The sequence below is a fragment of the Thunnus thynnus genome, chromosome 19, assembly GCF_963924715.1.
Source record: "Thunnus thynnus chromosome 19, fThuThy2.1, whole genome shotgun sequence".
Lineage (NCBI taxonomy): Eukaryota > Metazoa > Chordata > Actinopteri > Scombriformes > Scombridae > Thunnus > Thunnus thynnus.
Window position 1 is genome coordinate 20,273,729 of NC_089535.1, and position 15,524 is coordinate 20,289,252.

Consider the following 15,524-nt stretch of genomic DNA (forward strand, 5'->3'; position numbering starts at 1 on the left):
AATCTGGTGCACCTTGATTCATGGCAGATGGGTAAAAAACATGGTCAAACCTTTGCAGCATCTACATTTTTTCTGTTTAATTGTGATATAAATTTAGAAAACTCTAACTGCAGGTAATTAACAGCAAGAAACACATCATCAAAATGATACCTAAGAGGATCTGAGGGGATATATTTCCTTTTTCTGCGAGTTGCTGTATTTACAGTACATTACTCAGTCAAGTTAATAGTCTGCACAGATGAATAAAATGGAGTGAGACCACTGTGGGTGATACTCTGTTTTCTAAATGTACATTACTTCCAGTAGTGACAATAAAAGAGGGAATTTGTGGGTAGTACTGGAAACAGACGGTAGCACATTTAAAGCCTCTCCATTGTCTGCTCTTTAGGCTGTGTGTATATGTCTGTGTGTGTGTGTGTGTGTGTGTGTGTGTGTGTGTGTGTGTGTGTGTGTGTGTGTGCTGTTCGCATGTATGTGTGTGAATGGACATTTGCAAGTCTCTCCAGCGACATTGATTACAGCCAAGGCCAGTGCTTCGCGGCCAGCCTGTTACGTTGCCATGGAAATGAGCCTACCGCTTAGGAGCCGCCGAGAAACCAAACACCCTCCAATCAATAAGCTTCTTGAATAATGGGGCAGTAGACACACACAAAACACAGACACAGACACACACACACACCCTTGCACAGCAGTCTCAGTGCGACTCTGAAGTTTCATCAATAAGTAGATAGCTGCACAAATTCAGCTACTTATTTAAACAGAGTACAGTGTGCAGAAAGAGTCTTTTGAAACCCACTGAGACATTTAACTGAGAGCTGGAGAAAGTGAAGGTGTCATGGCAGTTGGCAAACTGCTGAAGAGGGAGATCTGGAGTGTGACTATCATTGGACACAGTCTCAGAGTCTGAAATACTGAATACTATTGTGGACATGAATAATGTGACGATTAGTTTCCTCTGCTGTTGGATTATGTGGAAATAATATTAAAAGGACACACCACTTACTTGCTTGTTACATGAAAAGACGATGGTTATTTTTTGTTATTTTTAAGTAGGATTTTTGTCAAGATATCAAGGTTAGTGTTAATTTTAGGGAGCTAAAACAGCTTTGTAAAGTTTTTAGAACCCAACATCACTGATAGTACATACATGGACTGTATAGTACTTGAATTTTATTTTTTTCAGATGTTCACCTCCCTGGTTGGGTTATATACTGGTGTGTGTATAGTGTATGCAGCATATGGGTGTGGTAACGATGTTTTAAACCATTTTAAAGTGGTAATGAACCAACTGGTGTCAAAACATTGTCTATGGAAATAAAGTTTTGGTTTTTATTTTTTTAAATGATGTTTTTCATTTCATTCATTCATTTATTTATAAGGACAACACACATTAATTAACATTTCTGTAAATGTGCCTGTGTTAGCCAGCTGGCTAATTTTCAACTGCCGTTTTTGGCGAGATGTTCTGAAACCAATGAAGTGATGGTTAAAAATTAGAGAGAGAGAGGACAATAAGATTTCATGAAGACAATAGCAACAAAATAAGCATTCTCAAGACAGTGCATGAGCCATGCAGAGCAATAGAAAACATCAAAACATTACTACAATAATACAGCAACCACATTTGGTACATGTAGCCATGCAAGCAAGACACAGTTATAGAAGATCACACCACATTGATTATAAATTCCAATAACCTTGAAGTGTTTGTGATTACGCCTCTTTCTCAGAAATTCTCTCTAATTGCTTCTGCTCACCTGCCTTCACATCCTTAGTCCAATATTTGACTTTTCTCTATGTTGCCCTTTCCTCACCGTGAAACACTTTTTGCTCACTTTTCATGCATGTAAAATATTAATTTCAGCCAATGTGCTCATTTCACAGGATTTTGTGAAGCCAGCCACTATCTGTAAAAGTTAGTAATCACTGAGGAGCGCGTAGACGAGCTACTGTAACCCCCTCATCCAAACTTTAGATTAGCCTTATAAATATTTAACCTCAGACTTTGCTCTTAGTAGACTTTGGTATGTCATTATGCATACATAGATCTCCTTAATAATAAAACACCATCTTGTTATGGTGTGCCCCTTCCATCATCTACCACACCATTACTCTACATGCTTTGTTCTACTCTCATCATATTGGTGAAACACTACACGATATTGTTGGGTCTATGTCAAGCGTCTTTGGCAGATGGAGAGACTAATGGCGGGCATACTCTGTATGAGCTGACAAGCTATGTGATGTTGTGAAATATGATACTCCTCTCTGTGAGTAGTCCCCCAGGGCAAGCATGTGTATGTATCTACAACACAGGTCTGATAATCAAATGACTCCTGCATATGCTGCTCAGTTTAATCTTGGACTTCTTTTGTTTTGCTTGTGTCAGATGGAGCAATTTACTTGCATTGCACTTGCATTTATGAGCATCTCTATGTTGTGCTATCTATTAGATATTCCCTTATAATTCTTTTAATCTAGCAGTGCACAGAGAACACAGGGCTGGGGGGTGGTGGGAGGGTATCATATAAACAAATTATTTATACCCATTCAGCACTGATCAGACAAAAACTTACACTTTCTTTCACTTTAACTTTCTGTGAACCCGCGCATCTTACCAAGTTATGTAAAAACTACCCGTAAATTTCAAAAATATGAGACGAACAGAGAAAGCAAGCTCTGCAGTTACAAATCTGCTTCATATCAGCAGGCCCAAAGGACATGTTCACCTTTTTTTCAAATCTGTCTTAAAACACTCACATGCCCGTATGCATACTGAAAAAGTTTGTGCTCACTGTAATTCATCCTCCTGTCTAAACTGGCGGTGAAGAGATCTGCTTCTAATGCAATATAAGAGATGATAGACAACAGCTTCAGTGTTATAAAATGTGTTCTGAAGTTTATCCAAAGCAAATATGAGGCTTCTGAAGTTGCAGTTAGTCAGATCAAGTGGGTATTTTCCAAAGTTACACTTTTAGGTGCAAAATGTACTTTTTTTTTATTGTGCCACTCATGCAGCTCAGCAAACAAACACTGTCTGATGAAACAGGAAGAGAAAGAAAAAAGAAGAAATCATTTGTTTTCACAGCGTAATAACTTGTTCACACAAGATTTAAAAAATGTCACTTTTCGGGACTTTAGGGGCTCCGTAGTAAAAAATATGTAAGAGACCAATTTTTACGAGAGCAGGAGACAGTTTTCTACCGTCTCCTTCAAGGTTTGACGGGTTGAGATGCACTGAAATGCTCCCTTTCACTCTGCATCTGCCGCCGTACTGAGTTTGTGTACTTGTGGCTCAACTGTTTGTTTGAATGACTCTCATCTGACCTCTCTATTTTCAACAAGCCTTTTTAACCCCCACAAGACTGCAGCTGAGTGGATGAGTTCTCGCCTTGACCTTTTAAAAGGACTGTAGAGCAGAAAAACCTGAGAAGTCAGCTGTTTTTAAAGATGCTGGAACTCTGTCTCAATAAATCATATTTGGTTGAAAAATCCCTTAATTCACCTTTTTCATGAAGTCCAAGAAAACCAACTTAACTCTTTTGACCTTTATGCTTCATACTTGCAGCCAAGCAGCTATCATTCACATTTTTCAATATCTAATCACTGTTTGGTAATTCAAATGATTTATGAAAGCTTGTGTAAGCTTCATTTCACTGAATTCTTTGGGAGAATGACCAACTGCAAATCACAAACAGAGAGAAGATGTGTCCTATAAATCAACCTACAGGAACGACACATTCATTTCTGTGAGTTAATAGTTTCTGCTGAGGGTGCCATCAAAATATTTGTAAACACAAACAACTTGATGAATCTCTTTCCCACGGAAGATATTCCAGTAGAATGACTTTGGGAACGGTAGTTCACCAAAGTACTTTTTTCTCCCTAATGAGACTGAGACATTAATAGAGTGAATTTGGCTTCTTGCATTATAGATGTTTCAGTACTGCTCCCTCTCTTGGAACAACTCAACAGTGCTGACATGAAAAAAGATTACTGTGGAGAGATGCCTTCCAATTTGAAAATTAAATAAAAAGGAATGAAAAGAAGCCACAGAGACAGATGAGCAGAATTACTAGAGCAGAGCAAGGTTGTTGGCTTATGTCACCCAGACAAGGAAAATGAAAAGAGTAATACCTCTGACTACTCCTTTAGCAAGGTGGAGCTCCTTAAACTCTAATAACTATAAATGCAAATGTATAGCTGAAAAGAAGCAGTATTCAGTGTGTTGTAAAAAAGCTTGTTTAGCAATAAGGATACCACATGTCTGCTATTGAAAACTGAAATGAATAATCTGTGTAGACAAAACATTTATCCACTGGATCAAATTCTGCAAAAGTAATGTTATCATGACTTCAAGGTGGTCAGAAGTCCACCATCTGGCCCAAAGTACATTCAGTCTCAGTGGGTTGTTTCACTACTAATTTGCAACATAGACTGTAAAAAACAATGGACGTAGCCATCACCTGTTGGCTTGTGGACTCCTGTTTTGAAGCTTCAAGTTTGCATTTTGACTATCGCCATCTTGGATTTTTGGAGCCGGAAGAGACCATATTTGGATGAGAGGCTGGACCTGACCCCAATGCTAGCTGTTAGCTTGGTTAGCATGGTGCATTTACAGTCTATGGTTAACTGTGATAATGCTAATGCTAATTTTCGCTAGCGAAAAACAGGCTTAAAACCATTGAAACAAAATGTACTTGCCGGAATATCTGAAGTAAAAGGGTCATTTAGTACAACCAAACACTGAACAAAACTTATTTAGGCGACCAAAATGAAAATGAACTGAAAACACACTGAAATAGAGATCGCTACGGCTATGCCTATACACAGTTAATCTGGGGTTACGCTATGGTTACGTGACCTAACCACATTGTCAACATAGTAGTGACTTGCCTGTGGCAGTACCCACCTGTCACTCAAAGTGGCCATGCTATGGGGGCTATAGACACCAAAACTGTTTTTTGCACCAGGCTGTAAACATATTCCTGCTGTAAAGTTTGGCATTTTAACATGGGGGTCTATGGGGATTGACTTTCTTTTGTAACCAGCCTCAAGTGGCAAACTGCAGTTTTTGGCACTTCAGCGTTGGCTTCATTTTTCAGCCGGAGAGGTTGCTGCTTGATTTGCAACAGCAAATACATTTTGAAAGAAAGTAATGCTGCCCTGATTTAGTTTTCTGTTAACATAACAAGGAAAAGCGGTTGTGAAGAGGTTGCTCCTCTCCCTTTTCACTGAGCCCTGGTTCCCAACGTTACCAGTATTTTTTTTTGTGTTAAATAATTAATTTGAGTCCAATATTTCTGTTCATGTGTTAATTTCTCAGTGTTACACAAATAACAGAAGACTAGTTTCAGTTGAGTAGTTTGTTTCACAATGTTATATTTTGTGGAAGGGCTTCAGTCCTGCTGTGATGATTTCAGAGTTTCGTGATGTTAGGGCAGATGTCTGCTTAGTCAGTGATAGTGACAGGTGTGCATCATTAGCTGCAATGAGCAGAGTCACAAGGCTCTGTCATGTTGAGGTAGGAAGATAAAACTGTTCTGCAGGAAATTACATTCTGTATAATTTGGTACAGTCATGGCTGAGCATGTGTGCCCATAGAAAAATGTGATTGTCAGCAGTATTAGAGAAATCCTATATTAATGATGTTCTATATGCTTTGAAAGCTTGGTGTCAGTCTAGATCAACCTATGGTAAACTGAGTAGATGGTAGATTCCAGTCAGGTGAGGCTGAGATGGTAAAAGCCCGGTGTCAAAGTCCTGGCCATGGAACATAATCCAGGCAGCAAATGTTTAACCACAACAAATTAATTGTGGTTAAACATTTGTAATTAGTATATACATTTATTTTTCAGTAGACAGGTTGATTCTGACCAGATCCGACCGTAGTCGGGTTTGGGTTGGTCAGTTTTCGATTGGGTTCAAAATTTTGGAGATTTTGTGAAGACTTCTACCTTAAAATTTACCAAAATTCAATGCTTTCTTCTGTCTAAACCTGTCCTACTTCACATTTACATACTTAAGCATGAGCACACCTCAGCACTGACCAATACATCCACGGTCTTCTGTTGACCAGAAGACAGATCCTAGACAGATCCCCTGAGCTATTACATGAAAAATGCCTTGCTCAAGACTACCTTGGCTGTTATTTAAGTTTTTAGAAGTTTGCTTCTCCTTCCCATTCCCCTGCAATAATCTGGGAATTTATATTAGCAACCCTACAGTCTCAAGCTTGATTGTCTTCCTCGAGGCCTCCACTGCTCCCATTTAGATCCAGTGTAATATCCCAAATGTGGTACCAAATGTATCCATCACATCTTTAGACCACTTCAGCTCTGATGTTAATTATAACTTGTGCTGACTGCATATTTCTTGATTTTACAGTCATTTCAGTTTTTCTGCTCAGTTTGGTTAATGTGACTGAAGGCCACAGATGAGAAACGAGGGGAGCAGTTAAAGAACTGGGCTGAAAAAGCAGAGGATTGGAAGAGGGGGAGCCTGAGTGCAGAGTGTAATGTAGCGTGCTCTCTGAATCTAGATCACTGAACACACTAGTGTTTCTTCAGTAATCTCTTGTAGCAGAGATGGGCACCCTGGTCTCACTTCAACGTGCCTGTCCCAGATTTGGCAGCAGTGAAATCATAGCGCTAATGTTACAACTAGCTGGGTCACAGAGGTGGGACTGTAGTTTTAGGCTTTCCTTTGAGACAAGATATATTATGCAATAAGGTAGAGCAACAACTGAATGAAGAAGATGAGGGACACTGAGATGAATGACGGATAGTTTTACAGTGAATAGGCCTTAAATCCTCATGTGGGTGTGCAATATCAGAGTGTGTGGTACAATGAGAATTAATCCTAATGTGTTAACTGTTTGTATTTTGGTTTGATTTGGCATCTGAAGTATGATTATAGCATAGTGCAGTCTATGTGTTGTTTAGGTCCCATTTGTTATCAGTGTCCTTGGGTCAAATACACCTAATTTTATCAGCAGATAAAAGCCAGACCAAAGCCAGAAATTTTCAAATTCTACACACAGTGCCTTAAAAGAGTAAAAACTGACTGAGGAGGTTGACATTGACATACCCATTGATCTATGAAGCTATGGTTACAGCCTGGATTTGGGTTTGCCACTATCTTTTCCAGATTGGTGCCAGAAGATTCATATATTGACCACTTGGTGTGGAGACCAGGTAGAACGAGAAAGTGGCAACCACCAAGACCAACTGATGCAGCCTGTGTACCAATGGAATTGGAGTTGTCTGGCAAAAAAGTTTAAGCTGGCTGAACACATGTAAAACATGTAATCATCTAGCGAGGCACTGTGGTGGCCAGTCAAATACATGCAAGCCCATATTCCTGGTTATTTGCCACAGGAAAACTACTTTTCTACTGTTTACCTCATGGTCACTGGTACAAAATATAATGTAAAATAATTAGCTTTGCTGTTTAAAAGCAGAGCAGTTTTCAGTTAACACCTTCTGAGTGTGACAACATGAGAAACCTGTCAAAGCCTGTCACAGCCAAAAACGTACGTTACTAGTTCTTAAAAAATTTTGAAAATTCCCAAGAATACACAAGCAAAGGTGACATTAAGCGCCAACATTTTTCTTTGAAAATTTGCATCTAGAACAGGATTTTTTGCATTATTTTTGCAATGATATTCTTGAATAATTTCAACACGGTCTGATTTTTCTTGGAGTCACCATCTAGTGGCCATCAGAAGAACTGCACTTTGAGAGATTTGTACATTAGTTTAAATAGTTTATGTAGTTGCTGCCCTGTTAATTGGACAAAATATATTCAAAACATAAAATCATACTGTAAGAAATATATTAAAATCTAAATATTGACTGTTTTTGTATGTCATTCATGCACCTCGCTGCAGTTGTTTTTTAAAGGACCAGTGTGTAAGATTTAGGGGGATCGATTGGCAGAAATAGAATATAATATACATAAGTATGTTTTCATTAGTGTATAATCATCTGAAAATAAGAATGGTATTTATGTTACCTTAGAATGAGCCCGTTATATCTACATAGGGAGTGGGTCTGTCTCCATAGAAGCTGCCATGTTTCACCATCACGTTTCTATAGTAGCCCAGAAAAGACAAACCAAACACTGGCTCTAGAGAGGGCATTTTGCGTTTTTCGTGAGTTTCGCTGCCACCGTAGGTCCTCCTACACACTTGGAAGGGGAGGGGTTGGGGGTATTTAGTAGGTTGCAGTCTGCAACCTCACCGCTAGATGCCACTACATCCTACACACTGCACCTTTAAGTCTGAGTTTGTATGAGTGTGTGATCACACTTAAAATAAACTATAAGTTTATTATTGTTTTCATTTTTGGAAAATTCTACAATGTATATCTGTTTTAAATTATTATAAATACATTTATCTATCAATTTAGTGGGGACCTTTGTACTCCATAGTGGTCTAAGTGCTACTCTTGAGTAAAATTATAATATTGGATTTATTCAGTAAACAATAGTACCAGTAGGAATCTTCAGAATCCGCAGCTACCACAACAGCCACAACTCAGCAAACCATTCACCCCTCCTCTACTGTGAATGTGTGAATGAGTGTGAAGCAGGATAGAAAGGACACCATCTGGAATAAGGAAAGGTAAAAAAAGACACTGGCGTGTTCCTACAGGGTCTGGGGGTCTATAGGGCAGGCTGGCTGGGAATATTCGGGCTAGACGACCGACTTGCTTGTAACACAAGGTCCCTACACAGAATTAGGTACGCTCCACAGGACCCGAGTACGCTACGCGTCTTGTCCCCGCCCCCCGACAAAGCACAGCATCTATCCTCATGCGCTCACACGCTGCGTGATCTCCATCACAAGCCGAGAGAGAGAGAGTGAGAGAGAGAGGGAGAGAGAGAGAGAGAGAGAGAGAGAGAGAGTAAGGCGGCTTTGCTGATCCGATGGAGTAGTAGTACTAGTAGTAGTGGGAGTGCTCACGGGTTCCTTTCGCCGTTTTCTCCACCTTTTCTTTAATGGATTCGCCTTTTCTCTGGAATATTGCTTCATCCCGGCGCGGTAAGTATGCATGATGCCTGCAGATGCTGTGGGGGAGAAATAAGAGGAAATGGGACTGTGTCGCTATTGTCTGTTGCTGAGGCAAGTTCGGACCTTGATCAAGTCAAGAGTCTCTCGTTTGATGAAACGAATCAAAGCGCGTAATGTAGACGGATTTGTGAATGGAAGTAATTTCACCGCCGATTCAGTGAGGATGTGTGGGGAATTGTGTTTTAATGATTTTAAAGAATCTAAATCATTATTTCAGACAGACACCTGTCTCTACCAGCAACAGTGACCGCCCTCCGGCGCTTATTTACGCCCCTATAATCATGATTTTTGTAGATAATATCTGGCTCACTGCTGTGCGTCCCCTCACTGAGGACAGTAAACGAAGATTTGTTGAAATGTGTCGCCTCCGTTGCCGAGCAAATGTGTCTTCAGTCCAGCAAAAAAAAAAAAAAAAAAAATTGGCCCATCTCCCCGCCCCCCCAACATCAGAGGCTGGCTATTCCTTCTCAACCACCCCCCCATAGAAATGCACTGCACAGTGGATGCCTTTCAGATCACTGAAAGACTGAAATCCCATGCTTATTAAGATGCCTTGATGAGCTGTATAGGGTAACCTTGAAATTAATTCTGTGCAGCGTGTGTCATCATCCGCTTCTGATTGCTTCTCCTATCATCATGTTCACAAAACGGTACTATGGATGTGCAGCCTTGGCCTGCTTGAATACAACAACTCAAAGGACATCTTGTATTATTGTGAGAATAATTCAGATTTCTGATGTACAGTTGGAATTCTTTAACCCACACATGTGGTAAATATATCGCTTTTGGTCCTCTATACTCTCGTCTCACAGTATAGGGCCAGAATGCATAGCGAATACACTGTATTTTACTGTTTGCTTCAGTTTATATATAAGGTTCTGAATAGGACTAAATAATACAAGTGCAACAAAAAGCATCAAATAATAAATCAGATTTGCAGTTGAGAGGCATTGCAGATGGAGCAGAATTGCTCAGCAGACCAGTAACCCATTGTTTACTGGTCTCAGCAATGTTGTCTATATCTTTTGGGTAAAAAGTGCTGCATGGGTTGAATCACCTGCACGCTAATTAATTATTGTACATTATTTCTTGTCTGCTTACATTTGCAGAGACTGAAAAATATTGTCTTTAAATCTTTCTTACTCCCTCTCTGAATTTTATTTCCCTTGGCTGAGCACTGAAAAATAAGATCACTCATAATGTTTCTGCTGGCTATTTGTAGCTGGATTTTTGCGTTTTGCTTTGTGTGTGTGTGTGTGTGTGTGTGTTTATATTTGACAGGTGTACCCATACTCTATGTCCCTGTAGGATAGCAGGCAAATGGTATTATTCAGCAGACAGATGGCAGGTGGCTGGGCATCAGGTGAGCCTTTACTTGGCTGTCAGCAGGGCCCAGTGAATGCAAGACACCTCTTGGCATACATCCGCCATGCCGTTCTACATTAACGCTCAACTGTGCATTTATACGTGTATTTGGATGTGTATGTGTATGTTTGAGCATGCAAACATGTTGCGTGTAACTGCTCACTCGCTCCAATGGATGTACAGACACATGAGTATGTGAATACAAGGTCCATACAGAAAGCCTTTCCTTGGACAGTTATGTCACATTGGACCAATCAGAGAATATGACTGATGTCACAATGACATCATCATGCCTGATAATTATAAACTGTAGTGACGTTTGCCTGTGACATCATCAGTAGCATCACTTCTTTATCATCAAAAAAGCAACACAAATTGATTAAAAAAATGCATCGTCATCCTCTTCATCTTAATTGTCTCCTTCAGATTCTTTTTCTTCATCATAACTACATCACAAACATTGCCGTCTGCATCACCTTGTCATCAAATTTATTTAAAATGTAGTACTCAGTGTTGATGACAAGCAATTTGGCAAAAATGAATCAGTTTTAGTCACATTTTATTCAAGTGATTATTGTTAGTTTTTAGTTTAAATGACCAAAGACATTTTAATTTAGTCACTGAAATGACTCCATAATCAGTCACTTTATGATTAGTCTAATGTTGGTCTTTGGTTGTTTGTTATAACCAGCTCATCATTCATGTTCATTTTGATTTACTTATTGTTCTGTTTTGGTCATGGAAAAACATCAGTGAATATTTTTTGTGTTCACAATTAGCAGTCTTTGTACCTGCTGTGTGGTTTAGGCTCTGCCACATCTGTGTCATTATGTATTTCAGGGATGCACTGCAGCCTTGCAAGCCCAGCTTTTACAATCGAGCTGCACCAGATGATATGTTTGTCTTATTATCTTAAATCTCCAAGTGAAGGACGATGAGAGGGTTGCCTACAACTGAGTAGAGCTTCCCATGAGATGTTGTAGGTTTGTCAAAGTGAAATTCGGCTTTAGTGTAAGATTACTTGCGAGTGGTTTGTTGAGTGATGAATCAAAACATACAAGTGGAATTCAACATGCCTCCTGAACAGCAGCGAGTAAACTGTCAGGGAAATGTTGAGTCTCGTCCCTTTCATCAAATTATGTAATTTCTTTGCTATTTAGAATAAATTGTCTCAGTTATTTCTTGCTGCAGTTTGTAGCCACAATCATGCAAAGCACTTAACATGTCAGAAAAAAAAAAATCTTGGCGGCAAGGTACTTTTTCTGCAAGGTGTTATAAATGAAGCCACCAGAAGCCTTATGTTGTTAAAATAACACCAGATTGACAAATTGTAGTGAGACTGCAGGAGGGAATGACCTCTGAACTCATGTCTGATATCTAATGCATCCTCCACTCCTACACTAGACACTGGCTATTGATCACATGCACACACATACATATATATACTGCCACACACACACACACACACACACACACACACACACACACACACACACACACACACACACACTCATAAACCCTTTCCACGGTCCATTCATAGCAGGTATTTGATTACCACTAGATGTGGGGGTGGTGTTATTAGTGCAGTGGGGGTGTCCTGATTGGGCAATAGATCTGTCACTTTGATGTCTCGGGGGACAGACTGGCCGTAAGGTGAGATAAGGCATGCCTCTGGAGATTGAGTGGGCCCTCTTTTCATCTAAGAAGGCCGATACATACACAGGATTTCCCCCCAGAAAATTTGTTAGGCCTGGTGGCAAGCATCTGTTTTGACAGGGGCCTGGCGTGGGCCAGCGACAGACTGATGACAGCATTAAGGAAGGGCCCTATAGTTTCTGTGATATCAGAATCACTGAGGGAATCGTGTTATGGAGAATTTAAAAAAGCTATAACACAGATTCCAAAGGGCCCTATATTAAGTCAGTGCTAAAAGCTAACTGGAGATTTGAAAATATGATTACGCAAAGAGTTGTTATAAATAAGTCATTTATTCAGCCACACTGCTGCTCCCTCACTCCCGCTCACCCACTCACTCCGTCCGCTAATTTACTGTTAGCCGTTAGCCTGCACACTGCAGCTAAAAACACTGGTGGTGCCTCAAATGGTCAAGACTGCTCTTCAACACAACTGCTAACAAAACTTACTGTCCTTAACTTGCAAGCTACAGTAAGTAGCTTTCCAACCATTATATCTATGTTTCTAAGCCAGCCACCCCATTATAACTGTAGTTTAAAAAACTACAGTTTAAAAAAAAACTACAATCTTAAAAATACATTAAAAAAAAAAAAAAGGCGGGCTGCTGGGCTTGCTGGTAGAAACCCTGCATACAAGTGATATGGCGTCGGTTAGGAATAGGAAGAATGATAACACTGGCAGCACTTCATGAATATTGTTTCTTGGTTTGCCAGAAACCAGACAATAACATGGCGGCTAATGTGGCTAAACATCTATATACAAGGATGCTTGATTAATTTGAGGGGAAAGTGGTATGTTTTTGGCTCCAATGGATGTTTTTATAGCATGCCAGGATGCGGTGCAAGCTTCTTAGCCCAGACTCGTGTATATAATTATTCAGAATGTGAATGGGAGCTAATGGAGAAATACTTCAAATCGCAGCCAAATATCCCTGCTGGCTGAGAGTCCTACTCGTCTTGGTTTTATACTCGATGACTGACCACATTAAAGGAGAATTAGAGAAAGTACATGTTCTTACTTGTTTGGGTATACACTGAAGAAAAGAGTTTAATTTCACAAAACTTTTGTTAAGCGTAACATGATTTGTTTAATTGTTCATCACTAGTTTCCAAAATGTCGCTGGTTATGTTGAATATGCATCGTCCTACCTCACCAGCAGATGTTACAGCATCTTGATTTTATGTATGAGTTTGGATGAAAATCTCTTGGTCATTAAACATTTGACCTTAAGCCAGATCCACTGAGAGTACGTCCACACTGAAAACACATCTCTTACTCTGTTTCAGCCCTCCATCCAGATGAAAAAAAAGGCATTTTCCTCCCCCAAAACAAAGCTTTTCCTGAATAGTCTCAAAATGGAGTGTATAAATCGTGTTTAGGGAGAGCTTGAGAATGACTAATCGCTCATTTGTCTGACAGCAGAAACAGGAAAATATGTAAGTGGGAACAACTAAATTATGAATTCGGCAGCATTGAAACAGAGTACAGGTGATTACAGAGAGCAGGAGGGGTCTGAAAGGAAGTTTAATGGGCTGGCATGAGCTGACAGAGTGACTGGCTGCAGCTGTCCGGTCACAGTCAGCTGTGCGGCAGCAAGAAAATACCTTTCTTTCATCTTAAGCTTTCTCTGTGTTCACTTATTTTAAATGACGATATAGTGGATCACACGGCTGTTGTCATCTCATGTACTGATGTTGGTTTTGTCAGATAGATGTCGGACAGATGGAGGCTGTGATGCAGTTTTATTGTTTCCCGACTGATAAGAGAACGAGACGGAAGATGAAATTTTTCTGTTTTTCTATTCTTCAGGTGTATCTCTGTGGGCAGAGGTCTCCTTAAAAAAACTGTTTGGAAATGCTAGTGTGGACCCGAGTTGTTTTCAGATGGCCTTTTCAGAAAAGAGGAAGAGGAGAAAGAGAAAAGAGCTAAAATTTAAGGAAAAAAAGGACAAATGCAAACAAACAAAAATAAAACGAAGGAAGAAAAGGGAAGAGAAAATATAAATAAATACATAAAATTCTGCCTTAACCCAGCTGTCCTGGCCTGACCTGCCCCAGATCCACCCCAGCGCCTCTTTGTCCTTAAAACTCAACCAGAGATGCCCTTCAAGAGCATTGCAGCTGTTATTTTTCTTTTCTTTTTCTCTTTCTTTCTTCCTGTACTCACACAGAAAACCCACACAAACACACCTACCTACACACAGGCATACTACAATAAGAAAATCAGCCAAAAATTATGCTTTTTTGTTTGTTATCATTGTTGTTTTTCTTTTTTTTGTCTTTTGTTTCGGTCTGTTTGAGTTTAGTTCTCTCTCTCGTCTTGTGCTGTGTCATATGTGTCTTCATGTTTGTCACTTGTATCGCACGATAAACAAATTTTTAAAAAAATGGTGTTTTAAAAATTAGAATACATTGTGTAGACGTAGTCTCAGCTATTCGGGGCACATGTAGGCGGTGATCACGCCGATAAGCAACAGAAGAAGTGAGTGTTGAGTCATTTCCTTTGTCTTTTGCTGTGTTCAGAGAGAATGCAAGCAGACTTTTTGACTTGTCATAGTAGGAAAAGCACAAGTGTCCCTATAAAGCATGCACAGTACCAGGACCCTGAAACTGAAACAGTTAAATGGAATACAGCCTTGGTTAATGTTCGTAATAACTGTCTGATCCAATGTCCTAATGTCCTCTGAGAAACAGGCCTAAATGATGCTGAATGTGTTGTACCAATACCAAAAAATACTTTATAGATACCTAATTTTGGAGGAATATGAACGGATTTTTTTCTACAAAACCCTTGTATTCATTTACAAAAGCAGCCAAACCTGTTAACAAATGTTAAATGTTGAAGCTGTACAAATGTAAAATTGGCAATGTTATGATTTAAATCAGTAAATATCTGATTACAGAATAAGTTAACAAGATGACAAACTCTTTGCCAGGCGTTCACAATTTTAATTACTCTGTGCTACAGAAACATTCAGTCTGTATCAAGAAAATATTGAAGTCTGAGCTCTAGCCCAGCTCTAATTTGACAGCAGCTGAGACATTCTGACCAGCGTAGATGGTCAACATGTAACAGACTGAAAAAAGCAATAACTTAACTTGATGGCTTAACAAGATTACGCTCCATCTTCTCAGTGTCATCATTTGCGCCGTTTCAATCAAAATAGCTAATAGAAAATGAAAAGGAAGGGATTTTGATCAATAACAGTTACTAAATGTAAAGTACAGACACAGAGTGTATTGCTGTTCTAGCTCCTCTAAAACTTTTTGGAATATAATGATTGCGAGGGTGTTGAGAAATTACAGTGTGAATAATGAGAAATCTTAAACAGAAAAGATTTCTTTATCTCCAGCTAGGTCAGGAGGACGGTGCTGCGATGGTTCTGATG

The 15,524-nt window shown here is 39.6% G+C and overlaps 1 protein-coding gene across 3 annotated transcripts in view; it reads left to right on the forward strand.

Annotated features, from left to right (window-relative positions):
- Positions 1–8,844: 8,844 nt before the first annotated feature.
- Positions 8,845–15,524, forward strand: part of plppr1 (phospholipid phosphatase related 1) — a 66,846-nt gene continuing 60,166 nt past the window's right edge. The window contains exon 1 of one of the 3 annotated variants that reach the window (XM_067574680.1): positions 8,845–9,046. The gene's annotated coding sequence lies outside the window, so the exon portion shown is untranslated. The remainder of the gene's footprint in view (positions 9,047–15,524) is intronic. The other 2 variants (XM_067574682.1, XM_067574683.1) reach the window with 2 other exon arrangements.